General features: G+C 36.3%; 1 protein-coding gene across 1 annotated transcript in view; it reads left to right on the top strand.

Moving 5' to 3' along the window:
* Positions 1–24,950, top strand: part of LOC128868083 (uncharacterized) — a 106,438-nt gene that overhangs the window by 24,071 nt on the left and 57,417 nt on the right. The gene's annotated exons all lie outside the window — the stretch shown is intronic.

Here is a 24,950-nt window from a genome sequence, read left to right as displayed (position 1 = left end):
GTCTCTATCTCTATCTCTATCTCTATCTCTATCCCTATCTCTATCTCTATCTCTATCTCTATCCCTATCTCTATCTCTATCTCTATCTCTATCTCTATCTCTATCTCTATCTCTATCTCTATCTCTATCTCTATCTCTATCTCTATCTCTATCTCTATCTCTACCTCTATCTCTATCTCTGTCTCTCTTTATCTCTCTCTATCTCTCTCTATCTCTACCTCTACCTCTACCTCTATCCCTATCTCTATCTCTATCTCTATCTCTATCTCTATCTCTATCTCTATCTCTATCTCTATCTCTATCTCTATCTCTATCTCTATCTCTATCTCTATCTCTACCTCTACCTCTATCTCTATCTCTATCCCTATTCGGTACCGAAATTATTTTACCTTATTTTAAATGAAATAACAAAAAAATTCGACAGTCACATTTCATGCGTACTTCTGCTATTTATTATTACTAATATTTATTTTTTATAAATTTATTTATTTAAAATAAATTTTATAACGAACGAACAACTAAAGTTACGGGCTTCACCCGTTTTATAGCAGCGTTAATCTTGTTATTTAATCGCTACTCCTCGTATGCTGAGCCCATTCGCATTCTTATTTGTATTTGTATTTCATTTGCTGCTGTTCTGGCTAAGCTGCTGCCTCTGAACATCTCAAACCACGAGTACAGAAACATTCACAGAACCGAAATATGCCCGGTTAGCTTCAAAGTACAATTGCCGTATGCGGCAAACGGCCGTCATCAGCTGCTGTATCCATACAACTCTTAGTTTTGTTGCCCATTGATAGGTGGCTTCAATTCAAAGAGTCTGAGTTGCTGTGTGAGACCTACAATTTGCTGGCTCATTTATGCAGGTGAAACTCCTGTAGCAGGTAACCCACTTGTCGAAGACGACGTACCAAGCATATCTTTAACATATTCCGTTTCCTTCGAATCGACCGCATAGGACTGTGTGTGTATGTGTGTGTGTGTGCTAATGAGTATGTTTACTAAGTGCTCGTATTAGTAGCTCATAGCACTTAAAAATATTTATATTGTCGCGCTTGCGAGGGCAATCAAATTAACGCTGTAAAAAGACAATAAAAGCTTAATAAACCATTGAACATGACTTGCAGGAGGTGTTAACTGCAATCTTGAAAGAAATGAAAAATCAAAAAAAATCACCAGCTTCTATGACATTTATGTGTGGCTGTATTTGTGGAAAGGAGAGTAGTTGACAACTTCCGACGCGCTCCCTTGATCCCTATTTGGTAATTTTGGATCATTAATTTTAATGACTCTGTGGCGCTTTCACTTGTCGGATGAGCGCATAATAAAGTTTGCCACTCAAAAAGTTATAATATATTGAAAATCCATTGAGTATAACAAAATTTAATCCCTGCGACGTGCGCTTGGAAAAGCGCATTTTATTACACAATACTTTTTCTGCAAACAAAGAATTCTCGCTTTCATCCTCCTATTGAAGATTTTTTTTTTAATAATCTGCGTATTTAAATGGTATTAATAATTAATTCAATAAGCCATATGCGAGTTTTTCTTCTGAACTATGCGATTTGTCAACTATGATATTTTCAATAATTTAATATTATAATTTTAATAGAGCGGAAAGTGGCAGTACAATTATGTTAAATTGCCCGGCTATTAAATAATGTAAAAGATTGAAAAAGTGATACATTTTTAAATCGAGCAAAATTGTGATGGAAAAAATTACCTAACTTTTTATGGCTCACGTGCAATTCAATGTATTACTATTGGCTTTTAAAAATACAAGAAATTAAAAATGCAAGAAAAAATGTAGTAAAAACTATTGAAAAAATATTTCAAAGTGGCTGCCAATATTTTATAGTTACAAGTGAATATCAAAGGGCAGAGGTTGCTAAGTAGTTTTTTGTCGCATGGTGTAAAGTGCCAGTAACTTATTGAATAAACTGGTATAATATCATACAAACCACTATTTATTTTGTTATATGACATCTATAATGGTTTTATGAAAATATTGGCATTAAATACGAAGCTCTTTTATGCTCCTGGATTGGTTGGCTTCGTAGTAGCGCGTCCAATTTTTCGATACCTCATTGACGTTCCCTGTTTCTATCTTCTACATCTCAATGCTTATCTCTATGCCTATCTCTATGCCTATCTCTATCACTATCTCTATCTTTATTTCTATCTCTATCTTTATTTCTATCTCTTTCTCTAACTCTCCCTCTATCTCTATCTCTCTCTATCTCTATCTCTATATCTATCTCTATCTTGATCTCGATCTCTATCTCTATCTCTATCTATATCTCTATCTCTATCTCTATCTCTATCTCTATCTCTATCTCTATCTCTATCTCTATCTCTATCTCTATCTCTATCTCTATCTCTATCTCTATCTCTATCTCTATCTCTATCTCTATCTCTATCTCTATCTCTATCTCTATCTCTATCTCTATCTCTATCTCTATCTCTATCTCTATCTCTATCTCTATCTCTATCTCTATCTCTATCTCTATCTCTATCTCTATCTCTATCTCTATCTCTATCTCTATCTCTATCTCTATCTATATCTCTATCTCTATCTCTATCTCTATCTCTATCTCTATCTCTATCTCTATCTCTATCTCTATCTCTATCTCTATCTCTATCTCTATCTCTATCTCTATCTCTATCTCTATCTTTATCTCTATCTCTATCTCTTTCTCTATCTATATCTCTATCCCTATCTCTCCCTCTCTCTCTATTTCTATTTCTATTTCTATTTCTATCTCTATCTCTATCTCTATCTCTATCTCTATCTCTATCTCTATCTCTATCTCTATCTCTATCTCTATCTCTATCTCTATCTCTATCTCTATCTCTATCTCTATCTCTATCTCTATCTCTATCTCTATCTCTATCTCTATCTCTATCTCTATCTCTATCTCTATCTCCATCTCTATCTCTATCTCTATCTCTATATCTATATCTATATCTATCTCTATCTCTATCTCTATCTCTATCTCTGTCTCGATCTCTATCTCCATCTCTATCTCTATCTTTATCTCAATGGGAGAAGGAGGAAAGCATCGAAAACCTATGGCCAATTTGGCCGTCAGTGTGCGACTTTAACTCGAACTAGAACCTCCTCTTGTCCGAACGGTTGCTTATCCCCGACCCCTGTCGCTAAGTAATACGCCGGGAGGCCATTATGGAGCATATTAACTCAAATCACTCAGTCTCTCTCAATACGAGAATCTGTCCGGTCTTTGTCTTGCAATGGCTCTTCAGCATTCCCATCAGCCTGGAGATCAAGCTGTAAATGGCGCAGGTTCTTCATTCGGACCCATTCTTCATCACACAGCGTTTTCATTATACGCGCTACTACACCACTTAATGCTCGCCATTTTGCAGTCTTATCGCACAATTCCGCCTCTGTGGGATGCTCGCCATAAACCCGAAACGCGGACAGACAGGAATGGCGCATGCCTTCCACTCTCTGGTTCGTCAGGGCAGACGGGGCAAAAGGGGTCGCTTTCCAAATTAGACCGGCGTAGAAACTCTTTAAAACATGCATGACCGCTCAGCAGTTGCGTCAAGTAAAAGTCAACTCCCTGTGCTTCCTTTAATACGATTTCGCTATATGTGGTATCAGTGCGTCCAACGACTTAGTATTGCTACCATTCTTCTTCAATAACACCGGTTGGTGTCTCTCGCAATAGATTATACAGCCTCTGCAGCTCTTTGACTGAGAGATCTGTTCGGATTTTCTATCTAGAGATAGACTCCACCTCTGTCCCTATCTTTATCTCTATCTCAATCTCTATGTAGGCCATGCTCTCACTAACACTATAATGGAACCGCTGTAAGCATTTCATCAACGTGGAATCGCGTTTATGTCTTTTGCTACAAGCAGGTACCTGCATTCAGGTCCCGCTCTTGTCAACGTATGGAGGTTGATAGGACTAGGCGAGTGTCCCCGAACCTTATTTATTAGACGTTATCGTGCGAAGCGATCACAATGAAACGCCACGTGTTCCGCGCTTTTGATTGCCTGAAAGCAGATAGGGAAAAATGGGCTATGTGCAAGGCTATCTGAAAGGGGTGGAGATGTTTCATAAAGCAGTGGCGACCGGTGAGTATTTGAGTAAGGTTGTAACCAGTATCACCATGCTTTCTTTTCACCCGCTCCTCGAGATGTGATATTAGCTTGTACGCCCATCGCGCTTTGGGTGACTCTTCCCATCCTCTTTGTCACTCGTATTAACATAGATTGCTCTCTTCGATGTCTTTTTCCGTTGGTTTTGCTCCTTGCTCACTGTAGAGGCGATGAAGCTCTCTTGCGTGAATATCAGCAGCTAATTTTCCGGCCAAAATACATATTTCAACGTCTGTTACCCTTTTATATACGCGCAAGAAACTCGCCACTTCACGCATATGGATTTTCTTGGCTTTTGCCCATACCGGCGCTGCGTAGATCACGATTTAGTCCATAGGTGATAGGTGTTGCTTAAAGCTCAATCTCGTGTTGCTCATGACTCCTAGTTATTTTATTGCCTCCTTTGACAGTAGCTTGTGCCCACAAACTGGGAGTTTCAAAGTCATCTCTTTCTCTCGCGTATTCATCATCAATGCATCCGTTTTTGTGGCTGCCAGCTCAGGAACTGCATTACTGAGCCAACGTTGTACTCTCGCTGACGTATTATTGCATTTTGCTTCCAGATGGTCAAGTCGCTTGTCCACTACAACTAGCGCAATATCGTACACGCCTCCGATTGTTGATTTTAATTTCAGAACCCCGTCCGTCATACGTAGTATTCTAAAGAGTTGCGCTATTTCTATTTCTATCTCTATCTCTATATCTCTCTCTATCTCTATATGTCTCTCCACATCCATATCTCTCTCTATATCTATTTTTCTGTGACTAAAGTCAGCCGTCGAATTGTCAAACATCTTCCTCTAAGACTAATTAGATTTACAGCAGAGTTAGAAAGTGGGGAAAATTTAAACTAAATCTATATACACAAACGTACTCGTAAGTGTGTCAGCGAGCACAAATGTGTGCCGGAGTTTATTCAACTTATTTGACTAGCAAACGATTACAACAAAATGCGGGCAACTAACGGTGCATGACTGGATAATGGAGGCAGAAAAGGGTTGACTGCACAATTTGATAGGTCTGAGATTGGCCTAATAACGGAGATAGGGCAAGCGGAGAAGAGAAAACTGTAAATGCGGCTTGTGTTAGAACAGAAAATAAAATTTACATAGTAGCAACCGGTGAATACATACATACATACATATAGTAGGATATATATATACAGTAGGCTACTACTGTACTAGGCCACAGCTACCCAGTGGACATTTTAGTTAATAACCTGGAATTTGATGAATGAACTCATACTAGTTCGAATGTGACTAGTATTGTACTAGTTGCAAAGCTACCAGTTGGGGGTGTGTGCAAAATAAATTTTCGTTTCATATGTATGTAGTTTTTATTGTTATATGTGTAGAATGCAATTTTTTATTGTTTTTAATTGCATTAATTGGGTAAGAAAATAAATAAAATTTTGAGAAATGAAATTTTTAAAAACTAAGCTATATCGTCCCCTTAGTAAAACAATAGCATATTTGCTCATAGGCTATTATATTTTTATTGAATTTTTGGATTCTTCAGCGTCGATTTTATATGTGGTCAAAATTTTGTCAAATTCTAGTTCCACAAAGTGGGTCAAAACGTCAGTCAAAAAAATATAATATAGTATAAATATGTATTAAATTATTTTCCTCAAAAATCATGTTAACGCATATACGCTATTTTTACATAAACTAAATTTTCTGTTTATTCAATAGAATAGTAATGTACATTCACATACTCTATTTTAACTTTTAGGAAAAAAATCAATTTTGTCATGACACAAACACCTAAAATGACGTATAATGATATACGTTGTTGTTCAACAAATATTTTAATTTGTTTATTTGTATGAATCTCATAGGCCTTTATATTCTCAGAACAATTAACATGTGTTTTAAAATTACAAAAGTCAAAAGTAGCCTATGCAATGCTTACGTTGTTTTATCATGTATGTAAATGCAATAGAAATAATTTGTGCAATTTAGGATTTCAGTTCGTTGTTGAAATTCGCTCGTTCATAATCATTTAGTCGTTCATTCGTTCCCAATCATTCATTTAATCATGAATTTGTCAAGCTCTGGTGAGTATCAGCTATCTTAAATTGCAGGAAAGAATATTTAGGTATATTAATTGTCAACAGAATTTGCGACGGAATCAACCGGAGCTCTATGTGTGAAACTTACTCCAAACTCTATTATCTGTGAAACCAGTGGATTCAAATATATCGGAAAATGACGAAGAGGATGGAGTAGAGTTTTCAGCAGAATCGTCAGATTATTATATTCCAGAAACGGATGAAGAGGAGGATAATGTCGAGGGGAAAATTGAAAAATCTTCACAAATTTTACATTAACTCACAAATATAAAAAAGCACTACCAATTTCTGACACAAAATTGAAGGATCTCAAAGATTTATGCAAAAAAAAATGTAATTCCTCCCCTCATAGACATTTTTTTTGAATTTACAAGGAGGGAATAATTGCGATTGTTTAGATGAACCAGACAGATTTGAAGAAGAGGACGAAGACGACAATAAATAAAGACCATGCTAATAATTTACGATCTTACTGTAATTAAAACATAATTTTATAGTAATAAAAATTCATATTAAATTTACTTATTATTCTGGTGTATTTCTTGAATAAAATAGTGTATACCATACAAAATAAAATAACGTATCAGAAACTTAATAGAAAACATTAAAAAATAAAATAGCCTATCTGATGTATTTGTAGTTTACACCTCTTTTTTGTCTCTTTTTTGTGCACTAAAAGGATGATTATAATAGTAAAAATTGGTCAGTTAACAAAATAGATTCATTTTTTACAGCCTTAAAAAAAACGTCGAAAATAATAAATATTTACAGACATAACGAGATTTGAGTGAGAGCTACTTTCGACAAAAAGTTTGAAATTCATTTTCTCAAAACATCAAAAAATTTATAGGCTATTTTAATACTAATGAGAGGTGATTTAAAAAAAATAAAGTAATTATAATAATAAAATATTTTTGAAACTTTTTTATCACTGTTTGTTTGAGGAGGAGCTGGTTTGCACCCCCTGTGTACGCAATAAGCTTCGAAATAAAAGACAAGCGCTAACGACTGGTTAACAACTTTATTACTTGGCGATCGCGGTAGAAGTGACCTTCTAAGTTGTCGCAATATAATTTTAAGCTACGCTTATGTATGTTGGTACATACTCATGTATATGTATATAAAAAGAAGTAAAAGGAAATACAAAGAATTTTGGTACATTACAGTTGCAGTTATGATCACGCCATTTAGTGATGCAAATAATTAAAAATACCAATTAGTGATGCGAATACCGAAGATGACAATTAGTGCTGCTGCGAACATCCTCCCCCCGTTGGAAGGTGTAAGTCTCCAACCGCTTCAGTTTCAATAGGGAGCACAGCAATTTTTCCCACAGCTCGCTTGACTAATCCATTGGCAGTGTAGATGATGGCGATACGAGCCACACCATCGGCGCCGCGAATTAAACTCTCCACGCGTCCTAGTCGCCATTTTAGTGGTGGAAGGTTTTCTTCTTTCAAAATGACCATATTTCCAACTTGAACAATTCCAGTTGATTTTCGCCACTTAACTCGTTCTTGCAGCAGTGAGAGATAAGAACTGCTCCACCTTTTCCAAAATACCTGCTGCATATGACAAACACGCTGCCATCGGCTTAAGCGACTGATATCGAGGCCGGTTACGTCTGGTTCAACGACGGATGTAAATGGCGCACCTATGAGAAAATGAGCCGGCGTGAGCACGTTGAGATCATCTGGATTCTCTGAAATTGGACAAAGTGGACGAGAGTTAACTATTGCTCCGATTTCACATACAAGAGTACGAAGCTCTTCGAATGTCAGGATTGAGAGGCCAACAGTGCGGAGAAAGTGAAATTTCGCTGACTTAACAGCCGCCTCCCATAATCCGCCAAAATGTGGTGAACGAGGTGGAATAAATTTCCAAGAGATGCCTTCCAAGTTGCATTGATTAGTGACTTCAGTGTTATGGGAATTGCTTGAGAACAATTGACTTAACTCTTGCAACTCGTTTTTAGCGCCAACGAAGTTCGTTGCATTGTCCGACCAAATGGTGTGCGGTTTGCCTCTTGTGCAAATAAATCTTTTCAAAGCTGCCAAAAACGATGATGTAGAAAGGTCCTGAGTAAGCTCCAGATGACAAGCCTTCGTGCTGAAGCAGACAAAAACACATATGTAGCATTTAATGGGTGGCCTGCTGCGAACTTCCGACTTGTAGTAAAATGGTCCACAATAGTCGATGCCAGTGGTGAAAAATGTTCTGTTAGCCTGAACCCTGTCGGCTGGAAGGCTTCCCATGATATGCTCATAGATGATTGGTTTCAAACGGAAGCAACGAATGCATTTATTTATAACGCTAGCAACAGTCTTGCGTCCGCCAATTGGCCAATATTGCTGCCGAATTGAAGCCAGTACGCTCTGCGGTCCAGCGTGTAGATATTTGCGATGAAAGTGGTCAATTATTGCGTTTGTGACCGGATGATGTTTTGGCAACAAAGGTGGGTGTTTTGCTTCAAAGTCCAATAAAGAATTTTGCAGACGTCCTCCAACACGAAGAAGCCCAAATGAGTCGATAAACGGATTTAATGAGTGTAGCTTACTTGACGAATTAAGTTTCTTGTCAAATCTTAGCGCCTTGAGCTCAGCTGCAAAATGAATTTGTTGAATGTTACGGATTAGTAAATGTGTACCCATTTTAATATTCAGCGGAGTCAACGGTTGGCCATGAACGCGGGTACAGTGCGGTTGGCAAAAATAGTAAATGTAGGCAAAGATGCGCTGCAACCTTTCAAAGGAGTTGTGGTATTTGCAATCGAGCGTTACGTCTCGTAGTTGAGAAGCAACTAAGACTTTACGTCGCCGTTCGGGTAAATCAGTTAACAAATCCAGGAGATTAGGCCAATCCGATTGCCTTCTTGATAAAAATTGTGGACCACTTCTCCAAAGTTCAGAATTTAGTAATTCTTTGGGAGTGCACCCCCTCGAAAGAATGTCTGCCGGATTCAAAGAAGTAGGCACATGATGCCAAGTCATACCTTTGGTTAGTGTTTGTATCTGGCTAACTCTATTTGACACAAAAATGTTGAAATTTGATGGTTGTTCGCGAAGCCATGATAGAGTGACCATTGAGTCTGACCAACAGTGAACGGTGTGAGAATGTGGAAAATCTAGTGAAATGGGTGCCACCAATTCCGCAAGCAGCAAGGCTGCCGACAGTTCTAATTTAGGAATAGTTAAACTCTTCAGAGGCGAGACTCTCGACTTTGCGCAAAGTAAGCATGATTTTGAAATACCATCACTCTCCGAACGAATGTATACACATGCACCAAACGCCGCCAGGCTTGCGTCGCAGAATGCGTGAATCTCCCAACTAGAATTAGGCGTCAATACAAAGCGAGGAAATTTAAAGCTGCTTACTAGACCAAGCTGTACACAAATGTCGTTCCAGGTAGTTTGCAGCAACTGAGGCAAGCTTTCGTCCCACTGTAGTTTTTCCTTCCAAAGGATTTGCAGGAAAATTTTTGCTTTCGTAATGACTGGCGAAACCAAGCCAAGCGGATCATAAATTTTAGCAATATGTGAAAGTATCGTGCGTTTTGTCGTGCGTGCGTTATTATCAATAGGCGAAAATGAGAATAAGAAGTTATCAGTTTTAGGGTCCCAGATGAGGCCAAGAGTCTTTGCAACATCACTTCCATCGTGGAATTTAAGAAGATTTTCGCAATCTGAGTCAAGAACACCTTGCAGCGCGCCATCCTCGTTTGAGCACCACTTACGAATGTTGAATCCTCCACGCTGAAGTAAACCTTTAACCTGACGTCTGATCTCAACCACTTCTTCTATAGTATCTCCGCCTGAAATGAGATCGTCAACATAAAAGTCTCTCCTCACGATTTTTGCACCTATTGGAAATGACCCTTCTTCATCGTACGAAAGTTGATGCATAGCCCGTATTGCAAGAAAGGCGGCAGATTTTGTTCCGTATGTTACAGTGTCTAACTTGTATACCTTTACCTCATCGAGTGGGTTCTCGCGCCATAAAATGCATTGCAGATATTCGTCTGGAGATGTCATACGTACGCATCGGTACATTTTGCATATATCTCCGCACAGAGCGAATTTACGAAAACGAAATTGTAAGAGAGTTTTGAACAGCTTTGCTTGAATAGTTGGACCCGCTAGCAAAAGGTCATTCAACGAGTAGCCTGTTGTTGTTTTTGCGGAGCCATCGAATACGACGCGAAGTTTTGTCGTTGTACTGTCAAACTTTTGCACGCAATGGTGCGGTAGAAAAAATGTTTTTGCTGTTGGCCCAGGTGTTGCCAGTGACATGTGGTTCAGCGATATGTACTCACTCATAAAATGAATATATTGAGTTCTTAAGTTACGATTATTTTCCAATTTTCGCTCTAAGCCTTTGAATCTGCGAAGAGCACGATTGTATGAGTCGCCAAGATCGCTAAAGCCTGTTTTTGTTGGCAAACGCACTGAATACTCTCCCGAAGTAAGTCGAGAGAAATATTTCTTGAAATGCTGCTCGCACCAGTCATCTTCTTTAGATGGAGGGGGAGCAGAGTCGAAGCAATTCTCTATTTCCCAGAATCGTTTTACGATATCGTTCAATGAGTTATTATGTTGATGTTCAAATACGTTTTTGCTGCAGGCAGCGAGGGAGGATGATTGTTTGTTGGTATATGAAACGCCACCAGCGACAACCCAGCCCAGTCGAGTTTTTTGCAGTAATGGCAAATTACTAGCAATGCGTATTTGGCCAACGCACATCAAATCAAAAAACAAACCCGCGCCGATGAGCAAGTCAATGCGCTGGGGTTTAAAGAATAATGGATCTGCTAGATTAATGTTTGACGGTATTATCCATTCCGAAGAAAGGCTGAAGTTAGGTCGATAATCTGTAATACTGGGTGTGACCACAGCAGTGAACGAAGTGTTGTAGCCTTTATCTTGCGACTGTGCGAAAACGTCAATCTCTTTGTCGGCAACAAAGTTTGATTCGCCGATACCGGAAATCAAAATTGCAGATTGTTTGAATGGAAGTTGCAGCATATTTGCCAAGCGAGCGGTTACAAAATTTATTTGAGAGGCCGAGTCGAGAATAGCACGACATGGAACGAAGTCACCTGAACGATTTTTGACTGAAAGTATAGCTGTAGCAAGCAACACATTACTATTGGCGCCCGAATTTGGGGCTTGAGCGACTGTACTTGAAGTTAACGATGAAATGAGTGTTTGCTGTGAAGGGACTGTAGCCTCAATTGTTGGTAGGTTTGAAGACGGGGATATAGACGAGGTATGCGGGTTCATATGGAGAAGCGAATTGTGTTTGCCTGGGCAATGACGACAATGCCCAGACTTACACCGTTGTAAACTATGACCCTTGCGTAGGCAATTTAAGCAAAGTTGCAATCGCTTAGCTTCTTTGTAGCGCAAATTCGGCGACAAATTTAAAAATTTTAAACAGCTATTTATGTAATGTTCTTTCGAATCGCAAAATATGCAAAAGCTAGAGCTACTTGAGGATGCTACCAAAGCGTTTCTCATACCTTTATTTGCATTCGAATGTTTACCGATCTGATTGCTAAGTGTTTGCGTAGCACCTTCCAAATTTTCCATAATTCGGCACCGCTTCTCCAGAAATGAGGTCATTGAATTCAAAGTTGGCAGTGTCTGCATGGGCAAGTCCTCCTCCCACTTCTCCTGCGTCTTCTGATCGAACTTTCTAGTAACAAGATGTATGAGCAAACCATCCGATATTTGTTCTGGTGTTGCCATGGTGTTAAGTGCACGAAGATGGGAATTAAAATTGTCGCACAATTCGCGCAAACGATTGGATGAACCCTTATCAACACTCTTCAACTCGATAATCGCCCTAATGTGAGCCTGAAAAATAAGTAATTTATTATCAAATCGATTTTTCAATAGGGCAATGGCTTTGTCATAATTCTCCTCAACCGGTTCTAGCGAGCAAATTGTTTCCAAAGCGGCTCCTTGTAGACTAGTGCGTAAATGTTGGAGTTTCTCCACTTTGCTTAACTCGAGGTCCTTGTCAATAACGCTACTGAACATGGCAAAAAAATTAGGCCAATCAATGTACGCTCCACTAAATTTCGGTATTTTCAGCTCAGGAAGGCGAGACTTTCTTTGCGATGAGAATAACGTTGCCGGCGATTCTTCCAATGCGAAATGCCTAGCAGTCGATGAATGTCTTACGTTTGTCTTCCGATGCGAATTGAGCTGACGCGACAGCTTTGCTTTGACTTCTAGGTACACGTCGAAAAATTCTGCTCGGCCTACTCCATCTAGTTCGCGTGGATCAGCTTCTTCGAGAATAGAATGCACGTGGTCAAAGTTGTCGTGAATGCTTTCGACGTACTCCATGTGGACAGAAAGTTCAGCTTCAACAAGTTCATCAAGACGATGCGACGACAATGTTTTGTTTAACGCAGTTAATTGATGCTTAATCGACGCACTTTTCCTTTTATTAAACGAAATTGAATCGGAGCTGTTGCTCGTTGCATCGGATGATTTGTTGTCGATACCCTTTTTCGATTTGTTGCCCTTGGGCATTTTGGCAATACAATTAAATGTGTGCAGCACGACAGATGCGAAAAAATAGGAGTAGCTGTATTATCAGCAGATACCTCCGTTATGCGGTTATGTACTGACGAACGAATTAAATTGATTTACAGTTTCAATAACTGCACTCAAAACTTTGCTTGCGCGCAAATGAGAAAAATTTTATTTAGTTAAAACTCGAATAGTTATAACGCGAAAAGACTTCTAACCCGATCACGTCGGGGTCACCAATGTTTGAGGAGGAGCTGGTTTGCACCCCCTGTGTACGCAATAAGCTTCGAAATAAAAGACAAGCGCTAACGACTGGTTAACAACTTTATTACTTGGCGATCGCGGTAGAAGTGACCTTCTAAGTTGTCGCAATATAATTTTAAGCTACGCTTATGTATGTTGGTACATACTCATGTATATGTATATAAAAAGAAGTAAAAGGAAATACAAAGAATTTTGGTACATTACAGTTGCAGTTATGATCACGCCATTTAGTGATGCAAATAATTAAAAATACCAATTAGTGATGCGAATACCGAAGATGACAATTAGTGCTGCTGCGAATACCGAAGATGCCAATTAGTGCTGCTGCGAACACTGTTGATTTTTACAACAAATTGAACTGGAATTCGTTTGTCTCTTATGAAGTAGTTTTTGAACTGGTGTGATGCTGATAATTGATATTCCATAGGACATCGTCAGATTCAAATACTAGCAGGGGATACTAGCCCTGGAAAAAGATGGAAGGCGGCGAACTGTTTCTGCAGCAAAGCAAAGTTTTTTTTAGTTAGTTTTCAGAGCCAGTAAGTTAGTCATTGCATGAATCCTGCAGAAGTTGTAAAAACGAGGAAGAAGAAGAAACAATAGAACACTTCCTCTGTAATTTTCCAGCCTTAGCTAGAAGTAGAGCAAAGTTGTTCGGAAAGTACCATTTTGACTCTCTGACACAGAACTATCCAGTGTTGGGCTAAAACCTATCCTCCTAAGCGAGTCTAAGTTAGGTTAGGTTATGGCGGTAGTCGGTCTGCACGACCAACTCACTTAGACCTTACAGGCCCATTGTGATATCACTGCGCTGCACGGACGCCCCATTTACCTTCCTTTGTGTAACCATTTTGTGGCTCTTAGGAAACGTAGAATTGATCCCAACCCCACGCCAGACAGCTCTGTAAGAGAATTGAAAAAGTATTTACCTAGACAGCCTGCGCTGATTTTCGTTAGGGCTGGACAATTGCAAAGGAAGTGCTCAACTGTTTCTTCTTCATCTCTACAACTTCTGCAATATTCATGGGAGAAAACTTCTATTCTCGAGGAATGCCTGCCAAATAGCCAATGACCGGTTATGCAAGCCACGATATTCGAGATATGGTCTCTTGAGAGGCTAAGCAGTTCCTTTGTCCTTTTCTTGTTTATTTGCGGTCATAGTAGCCTCGCTGTTAGACACGTATCTTCATCTCTCCATGACCTATTGGCCTCTTGGATAATGTTGTGTTTGATTATAAGTTTACTCGTGGCCAAAGGTATTCCAATGGCACTTTTATCACTGAGCCGTTGAAGAGCCTTTCCTGGCTAGCTCATCGGCTTTACAATTTCCCTCAATATATTTGTGCTCCGGAACACAAATAAGGCTGACCTTGAATACGACGCTAATATCATTTAGGGCTGCCCGGCATTCCTATGCAACCATCGATCTTCGTATAGCCGCATTCATTGAATTAATGGCCGCCTGGCTACCCGAGAATATCGACTTCCTTTATAGCTAGAACCTCTGCCTGATAGACGCTGCAGTAGTCTGGTAGTCGAACGGATAGTTCCAGTCCTAATTCCTTCGAGAAAACTCCATAGCCAACCTTATCGTCTAGCTTGGAACCATCTGCATAAAAATTTAATTGCCCCCTTCTCCATGGTCTTGGTGTCTGCTACTCCCTTCTTGACGTTATACTCGTCTTGAAGAGCCTTTCAAAGGTGAGTCTAGGATTGGAGTGACTATTCAGAGAGTGCAAAATTGAAGCGTGGCCAAACCACCAGTCTTTCCATAGCGCCATACTTTTCAGTGTGAGCGTCGAGGCGGCGGCCACGTGTTGCCCTACCAGATTTAGTACAGGTAAATTGATTAGCACCTCCAGCGCTTTGTTTAGGGTAGTCCTTAAAGCGCCGGAGATGCATAAAAAAGCTGTTCTTTGGACCTTACTCATGATTTTAGCGTAACTCGCCTCTTGAGCAGATGGCCACCATACAAGTATTCCATATATTAATATTGGCATAACTACAAAAGTATTGATGTTGTTCCACAAATGGAGGGACCTACAATTTCAAGCCGACTCCGAATATACTCTTTCCTCAGGAGAGTCTAACAGGTACCATGAAAAAAAAATTAACAGTCAGATTCCCGTATTACACAGTGGACTTCCTTGGTCCAAATGAGTTGGCTATTTTAAGCCGACTCACACAAAAACCTAATCTAACCTAGTAAGTTTGCCTAGTAGGACGAAAACAAGTGAAAATTTAATTGTAATGAAAAGTAATAGTTACGAGCTGTAATTTGGCGGTTGACATACATATTGCAAAATTTTCACTTAAAAAATAACTAAAGCAAAAAATATGATTTGATTTACCCTTTAGAATAATTGCATTGCGCCGAATGGGGCTGTCTTAGTTCATGCACAAGTGAGCTCAGAATAAATTAAAATATTAATTACATTTTTGTATGTCAATATTTTCACAATCCATTTATAACTTTGATGATCATCATTTAAGTTAATATTTGCCATTGTACAACAACTACAAATACAAGGTACAGAAATGTATTTGAAAAAAGTCAAACTTTTCTCACAACATCAGCGACAATTGACACTAATGACTTACAGTGTTGCAGCATAGTTTTCTTGTGTTAACAGCGGTGATAGCCATATGTGGCAAATACATAATGTAGCTGCTGTGTATATAACATACATAGGTAGATATGTATAGATGTTTCAGATAAGGTACGCCACAGCCTTGTTTCAAAAGTCAACTGTTGCTAACAATAACGAAAATAGCTCCGCATTGTTCAGCTGAATTTACAGCTTCAATGCTCTGCACTCCTAAGCACACCTACATAGATGCACATACATGCACACACATACATACACACATACATATACGCGCATGTGCATTTGTATGAATGTTAGTATAGAATTGAATGAACAATTCATACATAATTGACTCTTTTCACATACATATGCACACCTATGTGTGTGTGTGAATGTATTTTTTGTATGTGCATGAGTGAATGCAGTCGTAAGATTGTTTATTTGTCACTCACTCAGCATTTTGTTTTTTGTATACTCGTACTGTACTGCTAACTACAGCAATTGACCCAATTCGGGCTTCAAACAAAAAATTTGTTTGTTTTGGTAATGAAAGCATTCTATCATATATAAATGTAGTGCAATTACATGAATTGAAATGGCCTAACGTATGCGCGATGATGTGGTAAAAAATAAGTTTGTAAGCAGATGTATGTGTATGTGAATGTGCGCACTTGACTGTTTGTAAGGTTACGCGATTTCACAATGAAATTAATTGGTTTTAGGCGCACCTACGCTTTAAAATAAACTTTTCATACGAGTGGTTTTTTGATGTATGCTATGCTTTTTTTAATAAAACACATTAAAAGTGTGCATCCCATTTCAGATATATGCCATAGTTCGTCTTTTTTCCTTTTTTACTGTAACCTATTGGTATTTTTAGCACGGCGATGCCCTTTGAAAGGTAAATTATTAGCCTATGCAACAGCATCATACCTGTATTAGTAAGTCTATGCATCAATTTTACACTAGTTAAAGAGCTAGGTAACATTAGACCAGTGTTGCACCAGTTAAAGAACTAGTTAGTATTAGTCCAATGTTTTAACAGTTAAAAAACTAGTTTTGATTGGTTCAATTTTATACCAGGTTAATATTGTACCAGTCTTATCTACATACATATGTCAAAAAACTAGTAAAGTTAATTAGTTAATATTATCTCAGCGGTTAATCTATTAATTAATATCGGGGCAATGTTATACCAGAACTAGTTAATATTGGACCAATGTTATGCAAGTTAAAGAACTAGTCAATATTAGATCAATGTTACACCAGTTATTGAACTAGTTAATATTAGACCAATGTTATACCAGTTAAAGATTTAGTTATTTTTGGATCAGTGTTATAACATTAAAAGAATTAGTTAATATGAGACCAATGTTATACCAGGTAAGGAAATAATTATTATTGGATTAATGTTATACCAGTTAATGAAGTGGTTAATATTGGGCTAGTGTCATATATGTTAAAAAAACTAGTTATACGAGCTAATGAACTGGTTAATATTCGACCAGTGCTATATATGTTGAAAAAACTAGTTACACGAGTTAATTAACTCGTTAATATTGGATCAGTCTTATCTACATACAAATGTTAAAAAACTAGTAAAGCGAACTAGTTAATATTAGCTCACCGGTTAATATATTAGTTATTATCGGTTCAATGTTATACCAGAACTAAGTAACATTAGACCAGTGTTACACCAGTTAAAGAACTAGTTAATATTGGATCAGTTTATACCATTTATAGAACGAGTTATTTTTGGATCAACGTTATACCACTTAATGAAGTGTTTAATATTAGACTAGTGTTATATCTACTAAAAAATAGTGATACGAATTAGTGAACTGGTTAATAATGGAACAGTGTTATATGTATATGTTAAAAAAACTAGTTGAATGAACTAGTTAGTATTAGCTCGGCGGTTAATTAGTTAATATCGATTCAATTTAATACCAGAACTAGTTAAAATTATAGTAGACCAGTGTTATACCAGTTAAAGAACTATACCAGTTCAAAGACTAGTTAATGTTGGGTCAGTGTTATACTATTTAAAGAACTAGTTAATATTAGACCAATGTTATACCAGTTAAAGAACTAGGTATTATTAGATCAGTGTTACACCATTTAAAGAACTAGTTAATATTAGATCAGCGTTATACCAGTTAAAGAACTAGTTAATATTGGGTCAGTGTTATACCATTTAAAGAACTAGTTAATATTAGACCAATGTTATACCAGTTAAAGAACTAGTTAATATTGGGTCAGTGTTACACCATTTAAAGAACTAGTTAACATTAGACCAGTATTATACCAGTTAAAGGACTAGTTAATATTGGAGCAGTGTTATACCATTTAAAGAACTAGTTAATATTAGCCCAATGTTGTACCAGTTAAAGAACTACTTATTATTGAATCCATGGACCAATGTTATACCAGTTAAAGAACTAGTTAATATTGGTTCAGTTTTATACCATTTAAAGATATAGTTAGTATTAGACCAGTGTTATACCAGTTAAAGAACTAGTTAATATTGGATCATTTGTATACCATTTACAGAACTAGTTAGTATTACATCAGTGTTATACCAGTTCAAGAACTGGTTAATATTGGCCCAATGTTATACCAGATAAAGAACTAGTTATTATTGGCTCAATGTTATTTCAGTTAATGCAGTGGTCAGTATTGGAAATTCGGATTCTAAGGCCTTTGAAGCACGATGCTGACTGATTAAGTTGAAATCATTCCAGAACAGGAGAATAATATTATCACTTGGTCTCTCAAAATCTTTTTATGCTCGCAATGCTCCTATTACTAGAGCCTTAATTGAGTTTAATAAAATCTCTAAATTTGCTGAGATAGATTTTTCATTTTAAAAAGATCACCTATTGAAAGTTTTGAATATTTATAAACAGTTTAATTGTACTTCCTTTTTTTAATGCCTATTCACCTTAGGCAAATCACCTTAGGCACCTGCAGGCAATGGCAAACCTCCGAGTGTATTTCTGCCATGAAAAAGCTCCTCATAAAAATATCTGCCGTTCGGAGTCGGCTCGAAACTGTAGGTCCCTCCATTTGTCGAATAACATCAAGACGCACACCAGAAATAGGAGAAGGAGCCCGGCCAAACAGCCAAAAAGGGTGTACGCGTCAATTATAAAATACTAGCAAACCCGGCCCCCTTCGCTGGGCACACTAAAATAGAATAGATATGGTTTAGAACAGAAAATATATGGTTTTCATATTATTTATTTCTTTATTCTTTATTCAAGCGCTTTGGCATAAACAATATTTTTTGTTTTTCTATTTGTTTTTGAGTAAATATAAAATATAAATTGAAAATAAGGAAAAAAGAAGATTGTTTTTAAATTTCAAATCAAGGCATATGAATAAACAATCGTCTTTTTCCTGATCATCCTTGAATTTTTCGTTTCAATTTATATGTTTTATTAAGCATTGGAGCTTTTTTAACCATTATCCATTTATATTTTTCAAAAAAAAAAAACGAAAAAAAATTTTTTTTCCACGAACACATAATTTCATTCGGATTTCACATTAAATTCTCAAATTTCGTAAGAAATTATTCACTGTACCAAAATCCACTCCAAAAAAATTCACAAACAATTTTTACATGTTGCACTTACGTTTTTTCCTTATGACATCCAAATCAGAAAGAAATATTGACACATTGTAACTCACACTGTCAATTTGACAGTTCAGTTCCGCCCCAAGCGTTAAAAAGGTAAGCGACATTATGGCTGGCTCAAAAGAACGCTGTACCCGTTGCCACTGCTCCGAATTACAACCAAACTTTACGAAACCCATTTTCAATACTTACTTAATAATGTGCATAAGTTTGGTTTAATTCGGTGCAAAGACACGGCGGGTCCACGTTTTGGCATATATTTCGAGGCCCTAGTCATCAATAGGTATGAAAATTACCCCGTATTAAACACTTATCAACAGTTTTCATTTGATACCTATATTGTACATACACGTCCGAAGGTTACCCGGGTCCACGTTTTGACCTATATCTCGAGACCCTATCTACCAATAGGTATTCAAACTATACGGAAATCATCTTCAATACCTACTTAACAATGTGTGTAAGTTTGGTTTAATTCGGTGCAGACACGGCCGGTTAGCGAACACACACAAAAAGTTGACTTTATTTTATATATAAGATTTTTTTCAGTTTGTGTCCGAAAAATCCAAATATCTTACGGAACCCTATTTTTTTCCAAAATAAAATGAAATCCATGTTACTCTTGGATAATGTAGTTTTCGAATGGTGAAAGAATTTTTAAAATCGGTCCAGTAGTTTTTGAGCCTATTCGTTACAAACAAACAAACAAAGTTTTCCTCTTTATAATATTAGTATAGATATATATATATATATATTATATTCACCTTAATATATGTATGTCTACTCAGCCTATAAGAATCTATTATCATAATTTGCTTAATAAATAAATAATTGTTGCTGGTTTGACAGGAGGCATTGCAGTGGAGCCATCTGAAATGTAAGGAATTTTATTTGATATTAAAAAGAATATTTTATCTCTCTAACAAAAGTAATAACTTTCTTATATAAAAACTTGTTATTCATGGATAAAATTTCCCTATATTGAGTGATTAGGTGATAATTCAGCTAACGAACGGAGGAATTTCACTCTATGATGCGAAAAGTCGAAACCAACAGAATATTCAATCACTTATTTTTGCTGCCAAACTCTGTTAGCAATACGATATTCTGAAAACTTCTGTGAACTAAATTACCCCACACATTCTTTCTGCTTCGAAAATAGTTTTAAAAAAATCCATAGGTAAAGAATTTAACTGCTTCCCTACATCCAGTGGCCAGCGGATTTTATAATAATTTTTTATTATTCATTTTTATTTGTTTTAACATTAATTTGCAATAAAAGTTTGGGGAAAAAGAAATCGATAAAATATTTGCGCAAATGATTGGTATTTTTTTATGGTTGATTTTTAGCTTCTGGGCGTCGCTACGATTACTAACACGCCGGTCAACTTCGGTTATTTCTGTGATTTCATCGACATTTTGTCTTTAACAACAAAAATGCCTGAACGAAACCAAAATTGCATGGAATTAGCTATGCACGGAACACCATTCACAATTTCAGCGGCCTTGCATTTTCGCCTTTATCAAAGAAAAACTGTTACGAATTTTCTTTTTGTTGACTTCCATTTAACACCCTGTAACTCACAACTGAATGGAATAAATAAAAAACAGCAAACGAAATTTACTATAGTGAAATGTCACCTTGACAACGAGCATAAACTTTAAATAGTTTGAACGCTACTTTACGAGACATCGATCACCACAGCCACCTAACGAGAAAATAATGTGAAAAATATGAAACATTTAAAATTACAGCATTTGAACCCCATACTGAAATAATATTTTGCTCTGAAAAGTAAGTCTGAACTGCAGCTCACTTTTTATGCCTTAACAAAAAGCTTCAAGAAACCGATTTTCATTCCCACTTTGAACATCAAAACGTAAATCCCATTTGAAAAGGGAAAATGTGTTGCTTTCGTCAAATCAATCGAAAGTGATTATTGTCATACTTCGCCACTTACAAGATCACAATCACCATCCAATTATTTATATTTGTCTATACTTATATACTACGAGTATCATTGACGAACCATTCATTAAAGCTTGGAGTAAATTAGGGTTGCTGAAATGCGAAGTGTTGCACTCACCTTGCAGTGAGAAGCTTAGCCAGTTACACGAAACAAACATTCCAATTCATAAACTGGCATTTGATCGGAGAGTGACTGGAATTGAACTAGTTCCAAAATGACCAATTAGAGGTGACTGTGAAACAAAAATTTTTCTCAGAACAGGCGATCCTGGATGCGGAGTGAGTAAGCGAATTGGTCCTTCTCAGAACGCCGTCTTGGAAGCATTGCGGAAGTAGTCCCGTGGTTGAGGAAAAAATCCAAGACGGTTATTACATGGTGCGAAGGCTCCCTGATCTACCAAACCGCAAAAAAGGAAAAAAAGTATATGATGTTGACGCATAGGCTGGAAATTGACATGTCTTTGGATATCGCCAAATGAGCTACTTGAGCTGCAAGTCAAACTGGTAGTAAGGACTAGTAAAAGTTATTTAAATATTGATGCAAAACCGAGTAGTGACGCTGCTATAGATGAAGTCTAAGTAGCGCATGAATTAAAATAGGTTTGACTGCAGACAGATTACAGTATTGCATGTCGGTGTATGTGTAGGCATCTGTATGCTTGTATGTGCATCTGTTGCGATATCACTTACTCATCATTTACTTTTTTACTCGCATCTACATACATAAGGTTACATCATATATGTGTATATGTGTGTATGTATGTATGTTTGGGTATGTATGTATGTATGTATGTATGTATGCATATTTGCATGTATGTATGAGTGTATGAATGTATGTATGTATGTAAGTATGTGAGTAAATGCATTAGCTTTGCGTGTAGTTTTTAACTTGAACTAATTACGAGTGCTGCTATCCCATGAAACAGCCACCATTTGTCACTAAGTTAAGTGATATTGATGAACGTACATAGATACTTACGTACCTACATAACTGTGGACTTTAGACACAAGCAAACTTAAGTCAACTCAGCAACTTCTGCCTGTAAGGCACTAAAAGTTATTAATGAGCACTAAAGCAATATTTAAACTATTAGAAGTTTAGCAAAACATTTTAGAAAAATTATTAAAGCTCAAGATTTATTGACCTAAAAGCAAAACCAGCTAATATTAGATAAATTGCTTTGTGAAAAGTCGGCATGCAAAGGTCGCTGCTGTCAAAGCTCTTCAATTTGCTTGCTTAAATCATTAGTATAGATATTCTACTCGCACAAATCTATTGCACGTTTTCTTGGATTTGACCCTGAGAGTTGTAACTAAAGTAAACAAAATCGTACTCTGCCATGAAAATTCACAATTATGTAAAAATTTTGCTCCAAGTTACTTTGAGTATTTAGAAGATGAGAGAAAGAAAAACAAAATAGGTATTAAAAGGCTATAAAGCTTAATTTTTAGCCCTTATTAAGAAGCCCTACATAAGAATACAAGTGAAACCCAGATGGCTAACTTTTCCTAACATTTTACATACCTATATTTCATATCTATAGTAGACTTCAAATGTGGGACATACTAACTGCGGCGGCCGCTTTAGTGGTTTTCGAATTGACTGAACCCAACTTCGGTAATTTTTCTGTAATTTAGCTGGTGCGAAACCTTGCATTAGGGCTTCATTTAAAAAAATATGTACGAAGGCTGGCTGGCTCATTGAATTTACAACTCAGAACTTGTGCGTTATAAAATTTTCTTGGAGAAAAACGATATCTGTTATTTTCTCGGTACAAAAAGGTAAAAAAAAAGATTTGTTCAATTAAAAAAATTTATTAAAGCTAAAAAATCGCAATACTATATTATTATTATGGGCACAAAAATAATTGAAAAAATAAAACTAATAAGAAAATTTTAATGAAAAAAAATTAAGTTTTGTAATTTCTACTTTTAGTTTTATAGAAAAAAAAATACAAATGGATAGAATTGACTCTACATTAAAAAAGTTATATTTATATGGGCACAAAAAAGAAATAAAAAAAAAAAATTATAAAAGAAATTTAAATGAAAAAAAATTAAGTTTTGTAATTTCTACTTTTAGTTTTGTAGAAAAAAAATACAAATAAATTAAAATAAAATTGGCTCCGCATTTGAAAAATTATGTTTATATTTAAAGATATAAAAATAATTAAAAAATATAACTAAAAATTAAAAAACAAAATTGGGAAAAAACACTTGTTTTAATGAAAAAATAATAATTAGTTGCTAAAAAATCGCAGTACTGTGGGCGCAGAACAAAGAATTATAAAAAAATATAAGAAAAAAATTTAAATGAAAAAAAATTTTTGTTTTTGAATATTTACCTTTATTTTTGTAGGAAAACAAGGAAAAAATTCCAGTAAATTATAATAAAATTGACTCTGCATTTAAAAACTATATTTATATTTAATAAATGTAAAAAATAATAAAAGACAAATTTGAAAAAAATATATAAATAGCTAAAACATCATTGGGACAACAAAAAAATTAAGAAAAAAGTTTTAATAAAAATGAAATTATTAGTAACTAAAATAACGCTTAATTTTTGTTTTTAACTTTTACCTACAGCTTATTACCGTTATTAAGCTTACATTTATGCGAGGAATTTACCGTTGTTTTTCGATAGAATTTAATTTAGTTAAAAAAGGTTTATCCTATCTAAGCAAAAAAACTGAAAGAAAACCAAAGCCGCGAAAAACTGATGTTAATGTGGATGGAGCTATAATACGCAAGAGCAAAGCAGATCTTTTTGAGTCGGCACAGAAAATAATGCTTGAAATAAACCAAGAATCTGGCCTACAGGTGTCCAGAAAGCTTTTAGGAAGGCGACTTAACGAATCCCAGCTGTTTGGCCGCATAAGCAGAAAAAAATCACTCCTATCAAAAAGACATATCAAACACCGACTTGCCTTTGCAAAAGGCCACAAAGACAAATCTATTCAGTTTCGGAAAAATTTACTTTGTACAGACGAAACCAATATAAATGGGATGGGACCAGATGGGAAAACTGTTATACGTCGTCCAAAAAATCAAGCGCTAAATGCTAGGTGCACAAAAAAGACGATTACGCCGCCGTGGGAAGCATCATGGTTTGGGGAGCTTTTTCCTGGCATGGTATTGGGCCGATTGTTATCGTGATTGGTACATGGATAGATTTCAGTATCTGGATATACTCCAACATTTATGGACATTTATGCAGGACAGTGATCCAAAGCATACTGAAAAGACAGTGAAGCAATGGCTCAGAAGAGAAAAAATGCCACAGCTTGTAGAAAGTATGGAGCGACGGCTTGAAGAAATAATCAAAAACGGTGGATGTAGTACAAAATACTAATCTGGTAAAACAATATTGTTACTTAACTATCAGATTTGTTCGCTATATTTGCTTTTATTTGGAATTTTTGAGGATGTGCTATTTATGTGTCCAGGAGGTTTCGTGAGTTATCAACGTTCTCGTAAATTAAATCAGAACTGAAATTCTTGTTGATCATTTTTATGTTTTAAAATGAAAGTAAATTAATATTTTTATTTTTTATGTTGCTTTTCCCCAATTAATTATCTAAAAACATATTCAACTCTTTGCTTTCAAAGTCAAAATGTGCTATTTATGTGACCATGGCTGTATATTTTTGTAAAAAAAAGTGATAATAAATTATATTAAAGTTGTAAAATTATATTTATATTTAAAATTTGTAGAAAAGTTAAGAAATAAAATTTTAT

This window comes from Anastrepha ludens, chromosome 6 (genome assembly GCF_028408465.1).
Source record: "Anastrepha ludens isolate Willacy chromosome 6, idAnaLude1.1, whole genome shotgun sequence".
Lineage (NCBI taxonomy): Eukaryota > Metazoa > Arthropoda > Insecta > Diptera > Tephritidae > Anastrepha > Anastrepha ludens.
The sequence above is the reverse complement of the archived record's forward strand: the minus strand, read 5'-3'. Positions and strand labels throughout refer to the sequence as shown.